The sequence below is a fragment of the Hetaerina americana genome, unplaced genomic scaffold (assembly GCF_022747635.1).
Source record: "Hetaerina americana unplaced genomic scaffold, ioHetAmer1.1.p SCAF_14, whole genome shotgun sequence".
Classification (NCBI taxonomy): Eukaryota; Metazoa; Arthropoda; class Insecta; order Odonata; family Calopterygidae; genus Hetaerina; species Hetaerina americana.
The window spans coordinates 7,123,625-7,142,706 of record NW_027286514.1 but is presented as its reverse complement, the minus strand read 5'-3'; positions in this window follow the sequence as shown (position 1 = coordinate 7,142,706).

Sequence of the window (19,082 nt, the reverse complement as noted above, 5' to 3'; positions counted from 1 at the left end):
CGCATCACTACTTGAAAATCTTTTGGCAGAAATTGCAAAAAACGACCGTATTTTGAAGAGGAGGAATGTGATTTTCCATCAGGAAAATCATCACACTTCGACGGTGACCATGGCTAAAATTCCCGTATTGCCCATAAAATTAGTTGACCTTTCACCTTATTCACCAGATCAGGACCCCAATGACCTTTTACGGTTTCTTAACCTTAAGGTATCGTTGGGGAGATAGAGATTTTCGTCGGTAGAGGAGGTTATCGCATACATAAACGCCTACTTTGGGGAGAAAGATGTCATCTGCTATTTTAAAGGATTAAATAAGTTTGAGTATCGCTTTTATAGGATACCCACTTAAAAAGGCTTGTGTTTTTAAATCATAAATAAATTAGAAGAATAATGTATCGTTTTCCTGTTAGGTCAGAAATGTTTCAGAACTTCCTGTATGCATAGGAGGGTGTGAAATACATGGTATTAGATCAAAATTTATAGATTAATACATTACAAACATTAACAAATTTCCATTATTCATCAAACAAGACACAATTTGACACCAGAATCTGCAACAAACTCTTTCCGATCCTGCTAATAATATCCTTCATTCCGTCCATTGCGCATATCCTTTTCCTACGCCATTCGTCACTTACCCAATATTCTTCCCTCTGCCAAAGTATTCAGCATTTCACCTCTTGTTACAATTCTCTTAAGCTAACTTTCCTGCCTACACTGGGGTTTTCCCGGCAATTCTCCCTCCTCCTCCAACGTGTCTGAACTTTTTCTGCATACATTATTCGTTAAACTCCTTTTGTCTTGCTTCAAAAACCAAGTCACTGCAGTCGGTGTATGAAAACACGCCATATATCAAAGTTTTAACTGATATTTTCTTAATATCTGTTCATACTGTCCCTCTGATGAGTGTCTTCCCTGAGGAAGCTTATTTGCAAAGCATAGGCTTCTTTTTATCTCTCTACTAGATGCTAAATAGGTTGATGCGTCTTATTTCATATCGTTTGCCAAATACACACGCCGTAGTATTCCGTATATTGAGATTTTATGTTGCACTGAAGCATGTATTGATAATCTAGACCATGGTACTTCGAAAACAGTCTTATAAATGCACCGATAAAAGGACCAACTACAGGTATCAGAAGTTAAACGGGCTGAGTCTGTGCAAAAAACTAATGCCAGAGAAGGAGTGAGTGAAAGACTGGAATATGGGACATTGGTAGTTCAATTAGCCTGGCTGAGATCACATTGGATATTTTATTATGATTATTTTCGTAGGGAGGAAGACTTAAAGAAAAAATAAAGGATTAGGATGAACTTAAGAAAACTAGGGGGAAAAAATGCATATTCTAGCTCGAAGAGATCATATGGAATAAGAGGTAATTATAAAAATTAAATCAAAATTGTTTCGTCAATTTCGCGTCAACAGTGGAGACTGTTGAGTGGGTTGAAATTATGGTAATCCGAATAAAGGAAAATAGGAATGAAAGAAAGTGAGAGATCAGCGATTATTAGGACAAGTTGGCATAAATATAATGCGACTACGATGTTGGAAAGGGATGAACTAAGAACGACCCTTAAAATGTCTTAACAATGATCATCTTTTAATATGTTTCCAATATTGATGCTGGAAACTTGATGAAAGAAGCAAAAGAAAGATTATGTTTTTTATGTCCATGAGTAATAATAACCGCTGCTCCATAGCAAATTACTCTGTAATAGTGTCATTCAATTTCGACGAGAAAAACATGATCTAGCAGACTTGTTGATTTCCTCAGAAGAGATAAAAAGGATATAAAACTGACAGATCAAGGTAAATAAAAACAAAGAGTTCGTGTTGGAAGAAACGAATAAACAAATCAGACTAATACTAGGCCAACAAATCCTGAAGCAAATAGTAGATTTTGTTCTCCCGGAGCTGGAATCAATAGTAATGGAAAAAGTAAGAAAAATATACCACGCTGAACTCCCAAAGCAAATAAGGAGATCCGCCAAAGAGAGAGGCAGAGAAATCTGATGGCAAATAATAATGATGAAGTAGAGATGGACAGAGTGATATTCGAAGCAAAGAAGAAGCACTGAAGCTATAAAAGATTCAAATTTTTCAAGAGTTAGGCGGAAGAAGAAGCGCAATTATTCGACAAATTCAGAATAATTTTGCGTATTGCACAAAGTTATGATAATTCTTTAATATAATATTTACCAATGTAAAGGTAAACGGTAAGAAGAAAAGTACGAATCCATTATATGAGACTGAAAATGAGCGATATTGAAATGAGATTTACTTAAGAAATGTAGACGCTCGCTGTGGAGAATACTGACTAGAGAGAGAGCAAGTAAGCCTATATTTGGCTTATTTATGCTTATGCTAAAACTATGTTAAATATTTCATGCTGTGTTATTAATTGCAAATAATTTTCTCACTACCTAATTCATTAATTTAATGCTTGTTATCATCTTTGGCAAAAAATAACGTGAAGAACCTTTCTGAGTTGTGGCCTGGCACTGATATTTCGTTTCGTTTTCATGCATCATAAATTAAATATCTCGGCCTATGAATTAGTCAACCTTTGTTTTGCCCTTCAAGAAACTGTTTCACATTTTTTGTTAAAATAAATTATATGCCTTTACACCTATCTCATCATTCTATCTCAACGATTTCCTGGCTGTTTCTAAAGGTTAGTTGAAATTGAAACTTTAATAAGGATCTTAAAGAAAAACATTATATTTAATGGTGGATTTAAGAGCGAGCCACTGACTAAATTATATGTTATCGCTTAAGAAACCTCAAATCAAATAATAGCCTTGAAATAGATAAATAATTGATAAATATAAATCATTATCAGTATTTTAACTAATGCGGTGGCAAAATCCAGTAAATTATTGAGCACATTCTTGAATCACAGTTTTTCCCACTTCTCTTGGACAACACATATTTTATGGAGTCAATTTTCAAAGATAACAACAGGTTAGCAGGCTAATTCGTCAATTCAAAAATATTCTCACATAATGGAAAAATTACGTGTGTCCATCCTTCAGTTTATAATTATTAAAGTTAGGTTAATCTATCATAAATTGAACTATACATACTTATCAACTCGGAGCAAGTTAAGATTTCTTATTCCCCATTTCCTTTCAAGTACTGACGCTTTTTGCCATCCTCAAACTGCTCCTAAAAGTGTTTACGTTATATGAAGAGTTTTAAGTATTTCTTTTGAATAATCGGAATTCTTTATAACCAAGTATGAAAGCCAAACCACGTGTAGTGTAAATATATTGCTTTATTAATCATACAATTGAATGAATGAACCGAATAAACTCGAGCCACTAAGCAGAAAATAGTCATTATCGTGGTTCATTTATCGTCACGTGGCTTCATTAAGTTTCACGCATGATTTATTTTCATGCGTTTATTATTTCTACTTTTTCCCGGACTCACTAGCGGGTACGCATTGCACTCTTTTATATGAGATCGGCTCCAATGTCGCCCATTTCCCCAATACTTCTTCTCCCGGGGGGAGGGCATCGTCTCTTCTCCCTCTCACGTGACTCCCCCGCATCCCTCGACACCCCCATACCCCCGCGCATTCCGCGCCGCCAGGGTGTCGCATGAATATAGCACTTCTCTCCGCCCCATCCCCCCCACAACGCCAACCTCTTCCCCTTTCCCCCGCCACCCACCCGTTCAACTATTCAGTGCGTGTACCCTTGCTAAGGGAACCATCCATTTCCAAACTCCCCTGTTTCTCCACCTCATTCATCCATCGGGGCGTCGAAAGCCCTCTCATGAGCCAGGAATCACGTATTTCGCTCACATGCATGGGCTGGGAGAGGGTGTGAGGAAGGAAGAGAAAGGGGAGGGGGTTTGCATGAGAGTTTGTGTATGTGTGGGTGTGTATGAGGAGTGAGGTGGAGAATGGGAGGGGTTTGGGAAGAGCGGGGAGTGAGGATTCGAGACGGGGTGATGGGAGGGGGCTCGGAGGTTCGGAGGGGGTTAAGTGGTGTGGGGTGAAGTTGGATTGGTGAAGAGGTCGCGGAGGAGGGCACCCATCCCTCCCTCCCTTCCCCAACCCTTCCCACCCTCCTCTCCTCTCTCCGGGGATCGAATGTGGTGAAAATCTTCGAAGGGGCGCGGTGGCGCGCCGCCGTGGCCTCGGTGTCTTGGGGGAGGGGGGTGGAAGAAGGGGAGGGGGTACGGGGGGGACAGCGGTGGCGAACGGGGACATGTGATGAAAAGGGGTCGCGGGGCGTTCTGTAGGGAGGTTAGGGGAAGAGGTGTCGCAATACACTCGAAGTTTCGGGTTGAGTGATATTAAAAAAAATGAGACGGGATGCATTCGAACACATTTCGTGGTGACTGTTTGCATGAGATGAGTTTGAATGCTTGAGGCGTTGGATCACCGGAGAGAATAATTACCCCCCAGCCATCAACGCGATTGATTCACCTTTCTTCGTCGTTTCCAAAGGAATGTCAGGGTTTTGTGATGCGTTCAAATTTGGAAATAACAGCATTACTCTCTTACAAATATTAATGGAACCTCGACATTGAATGCATCGCATTGCGTAAATATTCGTTGAAAAAAGGAGACTGTATCAATCTTCACTCTATGGAAACCCTTTGTGATCGTTGTGTTTCCTTAAACCCGTATCACCTGACTAGGTACCTAGGATAATGATGTACTGAATAAAAAAAAAGTGCAGAACTTCGGCTGAGTACTGCTTTTCTTCGGCTGACCAGGGGACGTACGAATACCCCGTTTTTTATTCAAAATGTAGTCTACGTGCTCTTAAGTGTATGGGACCTGTAAGTTGGCCATATATTTTTAAATTTAAATATTGAAAACTCTTTGGCATTAATTCCATATTAAAATTCTTTTCGTTCCTATGCATTTTGATCTAACTAATAATAATTTTACATAGATTTCCCACATTATACTAAAAAATAAACATTATAGCCGAAGACCTCGTAAAATGGATGCATCTTAATTGAATTTCCGGAATGTGAATAGAATTGAAACGTTGGTATTTAATATGCCGTATGTTAATACTTTTTAATAAGTATTACCTGTGTGAGATTTTGGTGATTTGATGCTGAAAACCAATTGACATTTCTGTAGTTTAATTTTTTAAATTCGTTATTACAATATGAAAACGCACCTCACGCGATATAGAATATAGTATGAATATCATAAATTCATTCGCAAAAGGCAAGTGGAGAAGGCAATAATAACTCATTAATATTTGGTGAGAACTGGTAAAAATGAACTCTAAAAAAATCATGATCACATGAGCAACCTGAAGAGGAGGTCGTATAAAAAACTACAATTATGAAGAACATAACCGTATTTAAATTTATTTTTCATGCAAAATTAGTCAATAATTTCAATTAGTATATTATTATATTAGTTTTATTAAATGTAATTATTATATACATTTGAAATTCTGAATTCATTTCATGTCTTGTATGAAAGATTCTACATAAGGGTGTAACTAATATTTTCATGGAGATTATACTATTTCAGCTCGCTAGTTAGAATGGCCCCATCGCATCGTACACCAAATTGATGCTCATCCTTGAGCGCGAGTGGATTAAACCAGGGTAAAGATCTCGTTCACTCTATTGCACGCTCTCAAGTAGTTATGCCCGTTCCGTTCGCATCTATGCAAGAGTGTCCTTCAATTGCACCCGAAACAAAGCAATAGACAGCGCATCGCTGCGGATTTCCTCGCACGTATCTCTCGCCGGAGTAAGAACGGACCGAGATAAAATAAGAAGGAGGAGAAGAAGAATAAAAAAACAAAGGTGCAGGGAACGGACGTGGAGCATCGTCTGGAGGGCAATTTGGCCGTGCACTCCGCGTTAGGGGAGGTGCCGGAGTAGCGGGCCGTCAACGCCGACACGGAGCCGCATCAAAACGTGTATCCTTCCGGGAATTATAAGGGGGGAAAGAAATGCGGGAAGGGGAGGGAGGGAGTGGGGAAGAAGACGCGCCAGCTTTTCCTCCGGCGAAACGGGACGTCCCCGTCGGGGATCGTCGAGTAGATTTTGACGTAACGGATACGCGTCGGCGGCGCATGACTGGCATGACGGAGTAGAGGGCGCGTGGTGTTGAGTGTTGAAACGGCGCCCCATCCGTCAACGGACCTAGAGGAGGCCACCAGCCATTGCCACTCTTGGCGGCCTTATCCGAAACATTTTGAGGGGTTGAGGGCGAAAGGGAGGGAGGCGGGTGGGAAGGATAAAGGGGCCGGGAAGGTGAAGGGAGGAAACTCTCACGAAACATCACGGCTCGACTCACTTCCCCCGGTTTCGACGTGCAGATGGCCAACATTTTCCTCTTTTTTTCTATTTTTCCTCCCTTCCTTATTTTTTTACGAGAGTTTCGGAGAAGTGGGCGAGGTCCACGGTGTCGTAAATATACACATGCGCGGATCAAGAAGGGTGTTCTTAATCCCTAACATCCCCACCCCTCCGAAAAAAGGTAACGTCTCGCCTGATCTCCCCCCCCACTCCAACTCCTCCCCTGACTCACGTCATTGCTTACCACAACTTCGGCGCGCCCTCCTCCGCACCGAAAATATTCCCCGTCCTCAGCGATATCCGAGGATGACTGGATGGTGACGGCGTTCGAGAGAGCGCTCTCATTAAAATGGCATCTCTAAAGGATTTTGCTGACTGAACGAATTCATGTTGGGTGGTCTCCCAGGAGCACGTTAGGAGGCTATGGCCTTTTTTTCAAGCTGTTCATGTATCACACTTGGGAGATAGACATGGAACGATTTGGTGAGCATAGGAGGGAGTAGTTTTCTGGAAGGGAAGGGAGTAAACTGCATTTAATGAATTTAGGTCACTCTACTGCGGGGCAATGGAAGTTTAACTTTCGTCCTCCAATTGTAACTACTCTGTTATTATTTCCCGAATATTGTAAGACGCAAATTAATTTTACCAATAATTATTTAATAACCACTATAATAAAGATTCTTAAATTTCTATCGCAATTTTACTTTTTTATGTGCACAACATCATTTGCACCTGAAGGTTGCTTTTATGTAGATATTTTCTTTACTATTTGGAAATAATTTTCTGGAGAGAGAAAATATTTTTATCTGGCTAATGTGTATAAAATTACCATTAATATTTCCACTCTAGAAATACTTATTACTTATGATTAGAGGAAGAGTAAATTTTGTCATTAGATTTTCTTCCACATTGTTACTATAATTTTTTAAGTAGAAATACTTTGTCTTACTTGATTTGATTTAAATGTAATGATTCTTATGGTCTGTTTTTCCAGCATGCATACTTGTCTTTTAATTATATAAATTTTGAGTCCGTTACTCCCCAGCTTAATTCAGTTTTCACTCTGCTAATAAGACATCCACTAATGAGATATTTTATTCGGAGCTCAGCATTTTAAATTTATTTATAATTATTTTTGTTTATAATTTGCTGAATTGAAATATTATTTACTAATTAATTCGTAAAAAATACAAAAATGGGCGAATTGTCTTCCCTCCCCGTTTGTTGAGGGAAAAATAACTAAAATGTCCTTTCAACTCAACTGCCTGTATATACTCGAACTGAATTCATGTTTGTTATGTCGAAATATTAATTAACTAATTAGTTTGTGAGTGTCAGCGAGAAATAGAAAACATGTTTATAATACAAACCAGTTGAAGAAAAAACAAAAGTAAACTGCGTCATAGCATATTTCTAAAAACTTGAATTAACTGTAGCAGTACTAATTAATTAAATGTGGTTAGGTGACGAACATTTTTTTGGTTAAGAGATCAATTACCTTCCGAGATTTTGGCCATAATTTGAAATCACCCAGATCTATGAGAAGATTAATAAAGCTAACCATGATGGTTTCTTTGGCTTCGTGGTTAGTTTTGCTCTACCATTTCAATCATATCTTGTCAACAGTTTTAAAATACTCGTTCAAATCCTGAGAGTATGAAAATGATTTAATGGATAATTTGTGCAATAAATTGCGTCCATTGGTATTCTACATTATATTAAATGTGAATATTCCAATCAGGACAAAAAAAAACATATTTTTTCGTCATATATTCTCCGCAAAACGGTGTTAATTCTATAGGAGGGAATGTGTTTTAAGATTTAAGCTTAACAAGAGAGCTCCAAGGCTGCATCTCATTCTCACAAACTTCACCGGCCTGTTTACCGTGCAAGCACGAATTAGCCTTATTAGCGATATCGTTTGCTGCATAATTGCGCTCCGTTTTGCCTCGTCCTCATCCTTTCGAAGCCAAACCGTGTGGGGGTAGGTTTGTATTTGGGTGAGAGGGGGTAGAGTAGGGAACGCAGAAGAGTAGCGGGGAAGGGAACGCAGAAGGGTGAAAGTAGGGTATCGAGGGATGAGAGGTTCAAGCAGGCGAGCAGGCAGGAAGGCATCGAGGGTAGAAGGTGGTGAAGGGGGTGGGAGGGTAAATTCTCTTTTCCGAAAGGGGATACAGATGGGGTTTTTGGAGGATAGGGGTTGGGGGTAAGGCGGTGGGGGTTAGGTAGAATCTAGGTTTGGGTGAAGAGATAGGGCTATCCTAAGGAATCCGGCAGAGCGTTGCATTATGGATAAGTCAACCACCCCATGGGATAAGGAATTGACGTGCATCTGAGTGGAAAACGACTGGGGAGGTCTCCGAACCCGCCCTCCTTCCGTCTCCCCTCAACCTCTCCCGGCCACCCATTCCCCCGCACTTCCCGCCCCCAAGGTCGTTTCCTCCCCTGCGACCCCACGCTCACTCTGCATCCCCAAACCTCAATATCCTCCCCCTTCATCCCTCCAACCGAAACTCCAACACCTGAATCCACCCCATCCCATCCCCCTCAACCATTCCATCTCGTTTTTGAAGCCACTACCATGCAGACAGATCCTTCTTCGGCCACAATTTCATTTTTTTATTATGATTTTTTTTTGGGATCCGCCGCACCGAGATTCCAAACCCATCATTGGAGATGCCTCAACGCCACCATTTAGAGGCTCGAGAGGGAGATAGAGAGAGAAAAAAAGGGAGGGGAATGTGATCTGCTTTTCTGAAATTTGCAGTAGTGGCCCATCCAGTCGGCTTTGGGAGAAAGATACGTCACTTGCCATTCGATTAATTTTTTGCTCCTCAGACCCTCACGCAATTCCTTCCACATTTTAATAATTAAATTCGAGTGGTGAAAGCTGCCACCGAATAGTTACAATTTTATTTTAGAATTACATCCGAGAAAACGAGCGTCGTCAAATGGAAACTAAAAAAATCTCAACACAACTTTTGCGTAAATTCCATTTTTAACGCATTAAATTATGGTTTTTTGAACGTTTCTACCTTAAAGAGAGAGGGTTACGTGGAGAAAGATGTTCTCTTTCGGCTTCTCTTATTAAGGCTTGAATAACAAATGATCCTGGAAAAAACTAAAAGACTGAAAGCAACAGGAACCGGATACTAATTGGAATATTGAGACTAAAATGTTTCAATCAAAAGGTTTTCCAAATGGCAAACATAGACGAAATCATGAAGAGATATTAATTAAACTAATAATTTTATGCAAAATATAGACCCAAAGGCTTCCGGTTGCATGTTAAATGAGAAGTAAGGAAAAGGAATGTACCTTGGCACACTTTATTAGGGATAATTCATAGAATAATTGAAAGCAATGAGTGTATGTGCAATTTGATTCGAAAAGACCAGAGAAACATAGAGTAATAAATTTCTGAAAGGTCGGTTAGCAAAACGTTATTTACGCATATTGCGTGTATGGCAAATGTATAATTCGTTTTGTAATAACCTTATAAAAATGAATAACCTGAAAAATCCAGTAATATTCAAGTTCTTTCTGGTAAAATATTAAAAATATCTATCATAATTATTAGTTGATATTCATGGATAAAATGGTAATTTGTGGGGAAAATCATCAAAAAATACATTTTTGCGCCCATTTTATTGTGATAATTGGTGAAATATTTAGTCACGAAGTGTATGATATCTATGTTTTCATAAATATTATTTCAGAAGAGTCACAAAAATGATTTTACCTAATAAATACATGCTTTTCACCAAATTGTCATTTACAAAGGGCCAAATATTGGCTCGTAAAACCTTAGACTTCATTTAAAGTCATAAATTCAGACCCTAATTTAGTAGTCCTATTTAAACATTGTTCCATCTTAGCTGTAAATTAAAACGGGATAGTTATGGGCAATAGCTTATTGATGCAGGACCTCTGGATATTTAATCATTATATATGTACAAGTACATACTCGCATAGTCTTAAGGCAGGTTTTTAGAGTGCAAAATCGTCCATTTTATTATTCTCGCCTGCCGAGCAACACCCTGTACTCCATGCTACATTCAACTCATTCCTTCATTTTATTTCCCTTCATTCTGTCTAGCACTCTTATCCTTTTCCTATTCCTACCTTGCTTGAATAAAATTCACCTCTCTATTACAGTATTTCAGCATTACAACACAAATTAAAGGCTAATACATCCATTTTTCCTCTTTTCTTTGTCCATGATAATTTTTTTATAATAAATTGAGTCAGAACTCCGTTGCCTTCCTCAATAGTTTTTTAACGTAGCATAGTCATAATTATGTAGGATAACCACAGTAATCAACGCGAAGCTTGGTTTAATAGGTGAGAATGGAGCTCCGCTGATACTAAGCCCAGCGGAATTCAGAGATCATGGTACAGAGCCAGATCCTTTCCCTGTACTGCCTGTGGTTTCTCAGGAAGATTAATTAATCTAATTAATAAAAGATGAAGTTTGATCAATCAACATATTGTAATGGTATTTATCGGTGGTAATAATTTTGGATATTCAAATGTAGTCCAGGAATACGTCTGTCATAAAAATGTTCAAAATTCTTAAGCATTTCGAGGGAGCTTGTCAAGTGGGTTTTGGGATACGGAAAAATAGTCCTCTGTTTCATCCATATATTGGTCCGTACTTCATGGGAGTGAATCGGCGTGGCACCTGCAGAATATGGAAGGACTGCACCACCGATTGCCTTATCCATTTCTCAGCGTAGTGATCTCGTTCAATTCCTTCGGTCCAAGTCCTTAGCAGCCCCTTGTGCACTTCCAGGACCTACTAACCTTCCACCCACCCCTGTTCTCTCTTCTGCCCCTCCACTCCACTTTCCCACCCCCTATCCATTCCCCTTCCATCCCCAATCCAGTCCCCAGAAAGTATCCCTTCCATCTTTTTCTCCTCACACACTAACATAGATGCCCCCCTCCCCCGGATTCCTTCTCCAACTCCCGGGAATATCTTCTACGACAATCTTTTCAACTCGTCCGAATCATGCTGCCGGTCCCCTCACGGCTGCCGGTCTCTCTCTCTCTCTTTTAACCCTTTTCCGTTAACCCACTGACCCGACATTCCAGCCCAAATTGACCCTCAACTCCCGCTATACCCGTCCCAATCTTTTTTTACTCCCACTCCTATAATTTCCCATCTCTCCTTTCTCCCTCTCCAACGGTCTCTTCGCTCTCTCCAGTCCCGAAGCCACCATCGCAGCCTCAGCGCCACCACCCTTGCTCGGCCACGCCCCCCTCCATTCTCCCTCGCTTCTTCAGCCTTCCTCATGCATTCTTTATTCCGCACGTCGAATCTTGCCCTTACGAGTTCGAACCTATTTCTTTTAACGCCACACCTCGCCACTCCGTTGCCTCCGCCAATCCATCGGCTCTTGCACGGCAAAACTGTCCCTAGTCTCCAGAACCGGTCTATTGATATTTCAGCTTCATTAGATTGGGCTGCATTCATGCAAGGCGATTTAAAAAAAGGAGTCATTAGGTTTTATCTTAGCCTCCTTTTTAATTCTACCTTCGTTTTGAAGAGAAATTTTTATTTTTCTCTTTACTTTTTTGGCTGGCGATAGTCGCAATCCAATACACGTGCGGTGGATAGTATCGTAAGCATATGATGAACATAAACAGAACTAGTCCTGGATGTTTAGGGTCTTTTAATAAAACTAGGGCCTTTCATTAGATGGTAAAACCTTTTAAAAGAACGATTTTTTAGTTTTCTCAGATGCATGTCGTAGTTAATGTAAATTCTTCGTGAGTTCCATTAGTGATGTCGCATTCTGGAATTTGGGCAGAGGATTACCTAAAATCAGTGTTAGTTTCCATTCCATAAAAGTAAAGGGCAGCTGTATATAAGAACTGCTTAGGCGTTGATAGCTTTGGGTTCAGAAACGGGAGAGATACGCGTGATGCTCTGTAGTAGTGATGAGGTCACTAACAGAGAGGAGCATGAGGATTTCTTCAACAGCTTAGTAAACTACGAGAAGGCTTTTAATAGAGTCAATTGGTCAAAATTAATGAACTAATTACAGGAGATATAAGTATATTGGAGGAACAGGTGATTTATGCGCCACCTGCCCATACCTCAGACTGCTACAAGGCATGCTTGTGAGAGAGCGATACCCACTATTACCTGTTCTTTTCAATACGTACACGGAGGTGTTCATAAGGCAGGGAAGCATGGGAAAATTTAAAAAAATAAAATAAAGCATGGGAAGCGTTGAAGTCAGGAACGAAAGTAAGTGCTGAATCCATAAAATCACAGGTTTGTGGGAGGCCAAGCTTTAGGTAGCCAGCACGCAAGGGGGTGGCAATCATTTCTGAGCGCATTCAAAGTACAGTGATAGGTATTAAATAAGGATCTACCTTGACAAAACAGTAGTTATGAGGTTTTTTAGGAGGGGAAAGACTAAGTTAAACGCTAAATTGGAGGGAAACACTAGAATCAGTTGAGGCAAGAGGCCGAGTTAACCAATCATGGAAGTGGTTTCACACACCATGATGGTTATACTAGAAATGACATAATGAAAATAATTAATTTGGGCACAGAAGTTTCCACAAGGTGGAAGGAGTAAATGGCAGCGTTTTGAACTAGAAGTAAAGAAAATATTATTAAAATCTTGAGATACGTGGTTTTGTGCGGCGCGGAAACTTTGTAATATAAGCAAGGTGGTAGGTATAGATTGGAGACTTTTGATGTGCATAAATGGAGAATATGGGGAGGGTAAAATAGGCGGAAAGGAAAACAAACGAGGAAATACAAGGAAGAGAGAGAGAGAGGAAGGGGAATTATTAGGAGAAACCAACGGATGCGGGAAATATGGATGCTGAGCATTTCGATTGGCGATGGAATGCTGAAGACTGCGATAGGAGGAGGACGTTGGGAAATCAAAAGAAGAGGGAGGGAAAGGATATAAACATCGAAAGGGACGAAATGGAAAGGAAATTCGCGGAATTGAAGAAGGGTTTATTGAATTTTGGGTCCGGTTTTATTTGAGGAAGACTAATTAATATCGGTATGTTAAGTTTGAATTACACAAAACCTCCATTGAGTGGTAGATTACCAATTAAAGATCTGATATTAGATCACCTCCTCCCACCCACTCTATAGTTATTTTATGTTAATATTTTTAATAGCCTATAGTTATTAAAAATTAACAATTTTCAGGATGAATAATTGGTATGAAAAATGCATATTTAGATGAAGTTTTTCTCCTGGTACTGTTTTACCCTTTTTTCGTCTGGCGTCTAATACTCTTCGCAGAAGGCATTTAGTAGTAGTTTATGGTCATGCCATTGATGCCTAGACGTTAGTTCGCATCGAAAGGTAGATATGGCAAACCGCCCTCTACAAATGAAGGGGTGATTCTCTTCATTAATTAAGAATAATAGATAGAGACTCAAACGCGTTCTTTGGATCACCAATCGAATCCACCTGGTAGCATCTACAAAACCAGGTTCTAATTAAAGTAATCGTTAAAATGTGCTCTTGTTATTTATTTCGCTCTAGCCTCTTACTTCATGTTAACCGCTGCCAATCTCCCAATTTGCGGAATGATAATACATTTTTCTCACCACGATTTTTAATGCTAATGGAGTCACACATGAAAGCAAACTTTTATTTTAATGTTTCTATTGAAAATGATTATGGTTCTAACGTAATTTAAAACATCCGCCCTTTGGTGCTATCACTGTGCACGATAATATTTCTCCAATAATCTAATTCTTCCACGTTTCAATGTCACCTGCACACTTGGTGACAAAAACAATATTCATTTTAGTTACAACTTGAGCTTTGTCATTCAGGCAGCCATTATTGCAGGTATTCCACTATTTATAAAGAAAAAATAATAATAGCCCTAACGCTAATTTTTTTTAAACGCATCGCTCGGCAACACTTTTAATGCCCATTCATTTACTCCGTAATTATTGAGCCCTGCAATGGGTCCCATTTTTTCGACAAGAGAGCCAGAATGACTAATTTGCCTTGGCAACGGAGTAAATATAAAAAATCAATGGCGAAAAAAATACACGGAAACGTTAGCGGCTGCGAAATGGGACGTGGAAAATGCGTGCGCATCGCGTCGCGGAAAATGACCGCCCGCCGACTAAAATTTCATTAATTGCCGCCTGTGTCAAAGGGGAATTACGTCGTTATTCTTTCTCTGCTCCACTCCCTCCTCTCTCCCATCTAGGCCTTCCCCCCTCCCCTCCCTACCTCTCCTACCCTCTCCACCCCTTCCCTCACTCTCCCTCCCACCCTCTGCCTTCCCATCCTCCTCCTCGCCGCTCCTGATGCTCCTCTTCATCCCGGCGCGCTCCGGACGCGCAGATTAATGAGTTTGTGGATCAAACACCAACTCCTCGGCAAACTGACATTATTGGCCGTTTAATCCAATCATCGCAATTCATTATCGCCGGACCATCGATCCAATATGACCCATATTCCAGCAGCCTCGCATAATTGACCCCATGCTCACTCACCTCCCTACCTACCTTTCCTCTCACTCAGCCATCAAGTTTTTCTAGCATTTCTTCTCATTTCCACCCCTCTCCCTGCCACTGGAACCTCTTCTAAAATCGAAGCAAGAGGGGATCTCGAGTGATCACTACTTTCCGGTCATCAGTTGTCGAGCGAATACCAACTCTCAAGGGCCTTTGGTAATTGCAGAGTGGTTCCTTCTCCTTATTGACGGGGTAGGGCTTCGTGTGTTTAGGAAATGAGTTCTCTAAATATTATGCGTTCGTATCTCTTCGGTTTCATTCACTCTCGAGTGCTGAAGATAAGTATATTACAGGAACATATTGAATAAACTATACATTTAGGAATATTGAGTTCTTATTCCTTTAACGTTTTTATATTTTTTCTCATTTTTAGGTCAGATCAAGGGTCGGAATTTCGTCACAAAAACCTTGTATTGAAAGTTTGAGACATTTTGCTATTCCACCGATACATCCAAAATATCGGTAAGATTAACCGTTTTTAAGATCAAACCACCCGTTTTTATCTTGATAAATGCATAATCTTTTGAAGCTTACACTGGAATGTATTGTGAAGCGTTGATTGAATTGGTGGGATTTTTGTTGAGTACATGTCAGGAAATGTGTTTAGTAGGGAGAATGGAGTATTTTTTCAACAAAACCAACCATGCCCAGCCTAAATAAGCCTCCATGTCCATTTATATTAAAAAATAAAGCACAGTATTTTCACTGATGTCAGTATTCACCCACCATATAGTACGAGGGTCATCCGGAAAGTAGTACCCGTTCGTGCCGCATGAAGTGCTGACGACGCGAGTAGCCGCTGGACGAGGTCAGATAGCTTCAGTGGCTTGTCTGCCTTCTCTGAGCCAAGTTGCGTGACGCTAGCATTGCCTGTGTTGTTTCTGTGATTGTTTACAATGTTTAAAAAAATTGAGAACGCCGCCAGTTGTGAAGTGAGGGCAGTGATTAAATTCCTCAATGCAAGAAACGTTCGCCCATGTGATATTCATCGCCAATTAAAGGAGGTGTATGGAGACAATGTAATGGACGAGTCGTCTGTTCGGCGGTGGTGTCGCAACTTCAACATGGGGAGGGGGAACACACACGACGATGAGCGTTCGGGGAGACCGTCTGTCATTACAGACCAACTGGTGAGCTCAGTTGACGAATTCGTGAGGAACGATCGGCGCGTCACAATTGATGACATCTGTGAGCATTTTCCCAATGTTTCTCGAACAATTGTTCATGAAATTGTTAAACACCATCTGCATTATGCAAAAATTTGTGCAAGATGGGTCCCTCGCGTATCTCAATGAGCTGGCGGCGAAGGACTATGCAGCAGGAATACAGAAACTTGTCACACGTTATGACAAATGCCTTAATTTGCTTGGAGATTATGTTGAGAAGTAGTTTAAAGTATCCTCTTTCAAATAAAATTTTTTATGTTTGTTAATATTTACTTTTGTGTCTTTATTTCACGAACGGGTACTACTTTCCGGATGACCCTCGTATATTTAAACGAACTCATGAAAATATTTCCAAATACCTAATTAATGCAATGCTAATTGAGATGATTGCAAGTCTATTTCCAACGCTTTCGTATTACTACGCCTGCATTTCATTAATTTTACCGAGGAAAATATTTTACCTATGTTGAAATGAATTTTCTTTATCTTTTGCCAATATTTGGGTGTGACCTTCCAATGCAGAGTGACGTTTTTCATGTGTATTTCGAATGCTCTTTTAGCCATTTTCATAGAATTTGGTGTCCTTGGTATATAAAATTCATTGAAAGCCAGTAAGCAATGGACAGTGCGGCCTTCGTAGCAGCTCTTATTTATTAACTTCTGAACAGAGTCGAACAATGTGAACAGGAAGAATCCGCTTTTGCAAGACTAAATTAAGTCACAGAAGTGCGCTATAAACTTGGTTTAGCATCTCTGATGCCCCTCATTTTTTATTAAATTGCTTTGCTTAGCAAATTAAAATGAGTACCATCTCGCGCTGATGGATTATTTAAATGGCGTTCTTAATATCCATGCAATTGGACTGGAGATGCGACTCTGGTCCTGAAAAAATGCGGGGGTAAAATTACGTAGTTCATATTTGTAATCAAGTCAAACCGACGCTTAGCTTAATTACACCATATGTACGTCAAAGTAAATTACTCAAATATGTGCAAAGACAAAATCAGCTTCTTCAACACCTTACGCCCTCAAGGAATCTCATCCCTCATGTCCGCATTTATACAAAGGTTCGCACTTCTTTTCTCCCATGTGGTGTATGACCAAAAAATATGTAGGTTAATTTTTTTCAATAAAAATTGCTATATACGAGGGTCATCCGGAAAGTAGTACCCGTTCGTGAAATAAAGACACAAAAGTAAATATTAACAAACATAAAAAATTTTATTTGAAAGAGGATACTTTAAACTACTTCTCAACATAATCTCCAAGCAAATTAAGGCATTTGTCATAACGTGTGACAAGTTTCTGTATTCCTGCTGCATAGTCCTTCGCCGCCAGCTCATTGAGATACGCGAGGGACCCATCTTGCACAAATTTTTGCATAATGCAGATGGTGTTTAACAATTTCATGAACAACTGTTCGAGAAACATTGGGAAAATGCTCACAGATGTCATCAATTGTGACGCGCCGATCGTTCCTCACGAATTCGTCAACTGAGCTCACCAGTTGGTCTGTAATGACAGACGGTCTCCCCGAACGCTCATCGTCGTGTGTGTTCCCCCTCCCCATGTTGAAGTTGCGACACCACCGCCGAACAGACGACTCGTCCATTACATTGTCTCCATACACCTCCTTTAATTGGCGATGAATATCACATGGGCGAACGTTTCTTGCATTGAGGAATTTAATCACTGCCCTCACTTCACAACTGGCGGCGTTCTCAATTTTTTTAAACATTGTAAACAATCACAGAAACAACACAGGCAATGCTAGCGTCACGCAACTTGGCTCAGAGAAGGCAGACAAGCCACTGAAGCTATCTGACCTCGTCCAGCGGCTACTCGCGTCGTCAGCACTTCATGCGGCACGAACGGGTACTACTTTCCGGATGACCCTCGTAATAGCAAAAACAACAATTGAAGCTAATTAAATGAAGGTTGCCACTCAAATTGTATGAGTTAACTTATTATCAGTTTCCCAATCCACCTATTTTTACAAGAATGTATATTTTGCTGTATATACTTATTAAGTCCTTTTTAACATATTTGTGCTAGAAAATGGACAAGATGTCAATATCCATCATCCCATTACACCTGTAGCTCTTTAGATACTAATAATTTTATTTCTGTTAAAGAAATGCCGAAGGTTCTAGTAACTTCGAAAATTTAACTTCTCATAGCGTATCTTTTAAATGTATACTAAACTAATCATCTATTAGGCGCAACACTTACAATCTAGAAAATGAATAGCTATTGATAGAAAAATTTGGCAAAACTTAATTTAATGGCAGGAAGTCCTTCCTAGCACTTAGCATGAATTCCCTAAATGTTGTTTTATCAATTATTAAATGATATTTTTACGTTTCACGCAATTGAGTTAAATAATTTCCATCGTAACTGAATTGAACAATATTTGTCTTTGCTTTCGGAAACTTTTAGTTTCTTTGCGCTTCATCCTAATACAACTCACGAAAACATATTAGCTTTTTTATTTTTCCTCATTTTCTTTATCATTTGCAACTTATAAACTAAAAAAACAGTATTTTTAAGGGTTTTCATAAAAAATTACATTTTAACCTCAAATATGTGCTCAAAGAAAATTATAAGGAAAACTATTAGGCCATATTTAATAATCCATTATTTGATTAAGTAATTGAGTCAATCATTTTTTGACTACTCTATGCAAAATCACTTACATAATTGAATACATGTACTGTAATTGATTTAGAGAACTCTTTCGACTGTTTGATTTTAATGACTTCTAAAGACGGCTAATAAATTACCACGAGTCAATGACTTTCATTCAGCTGCTTGCATGGGAAGGATTGGTTTATGAGTTTTCCTATGAGAGCTTTATTAATGCACTTTTCTTGGCTCTCAATACTTTTCTGTATAACGCCTTCAGGCTTTGGCAATCAGCTATCAGCTTTAGATAAACAAGTTTACGGGAAAATAATCATGTCAAGTAACTTGGAGTAAATTGCTGCAGTAAGCCCAGACCTGAGTTACAGCTAAGCCCGCAAGCTGTTAGTAATCAGACGAATTGATATATACAAATGTGAAGTCGCCGTCGCACTGCATGTTTGAAGTAT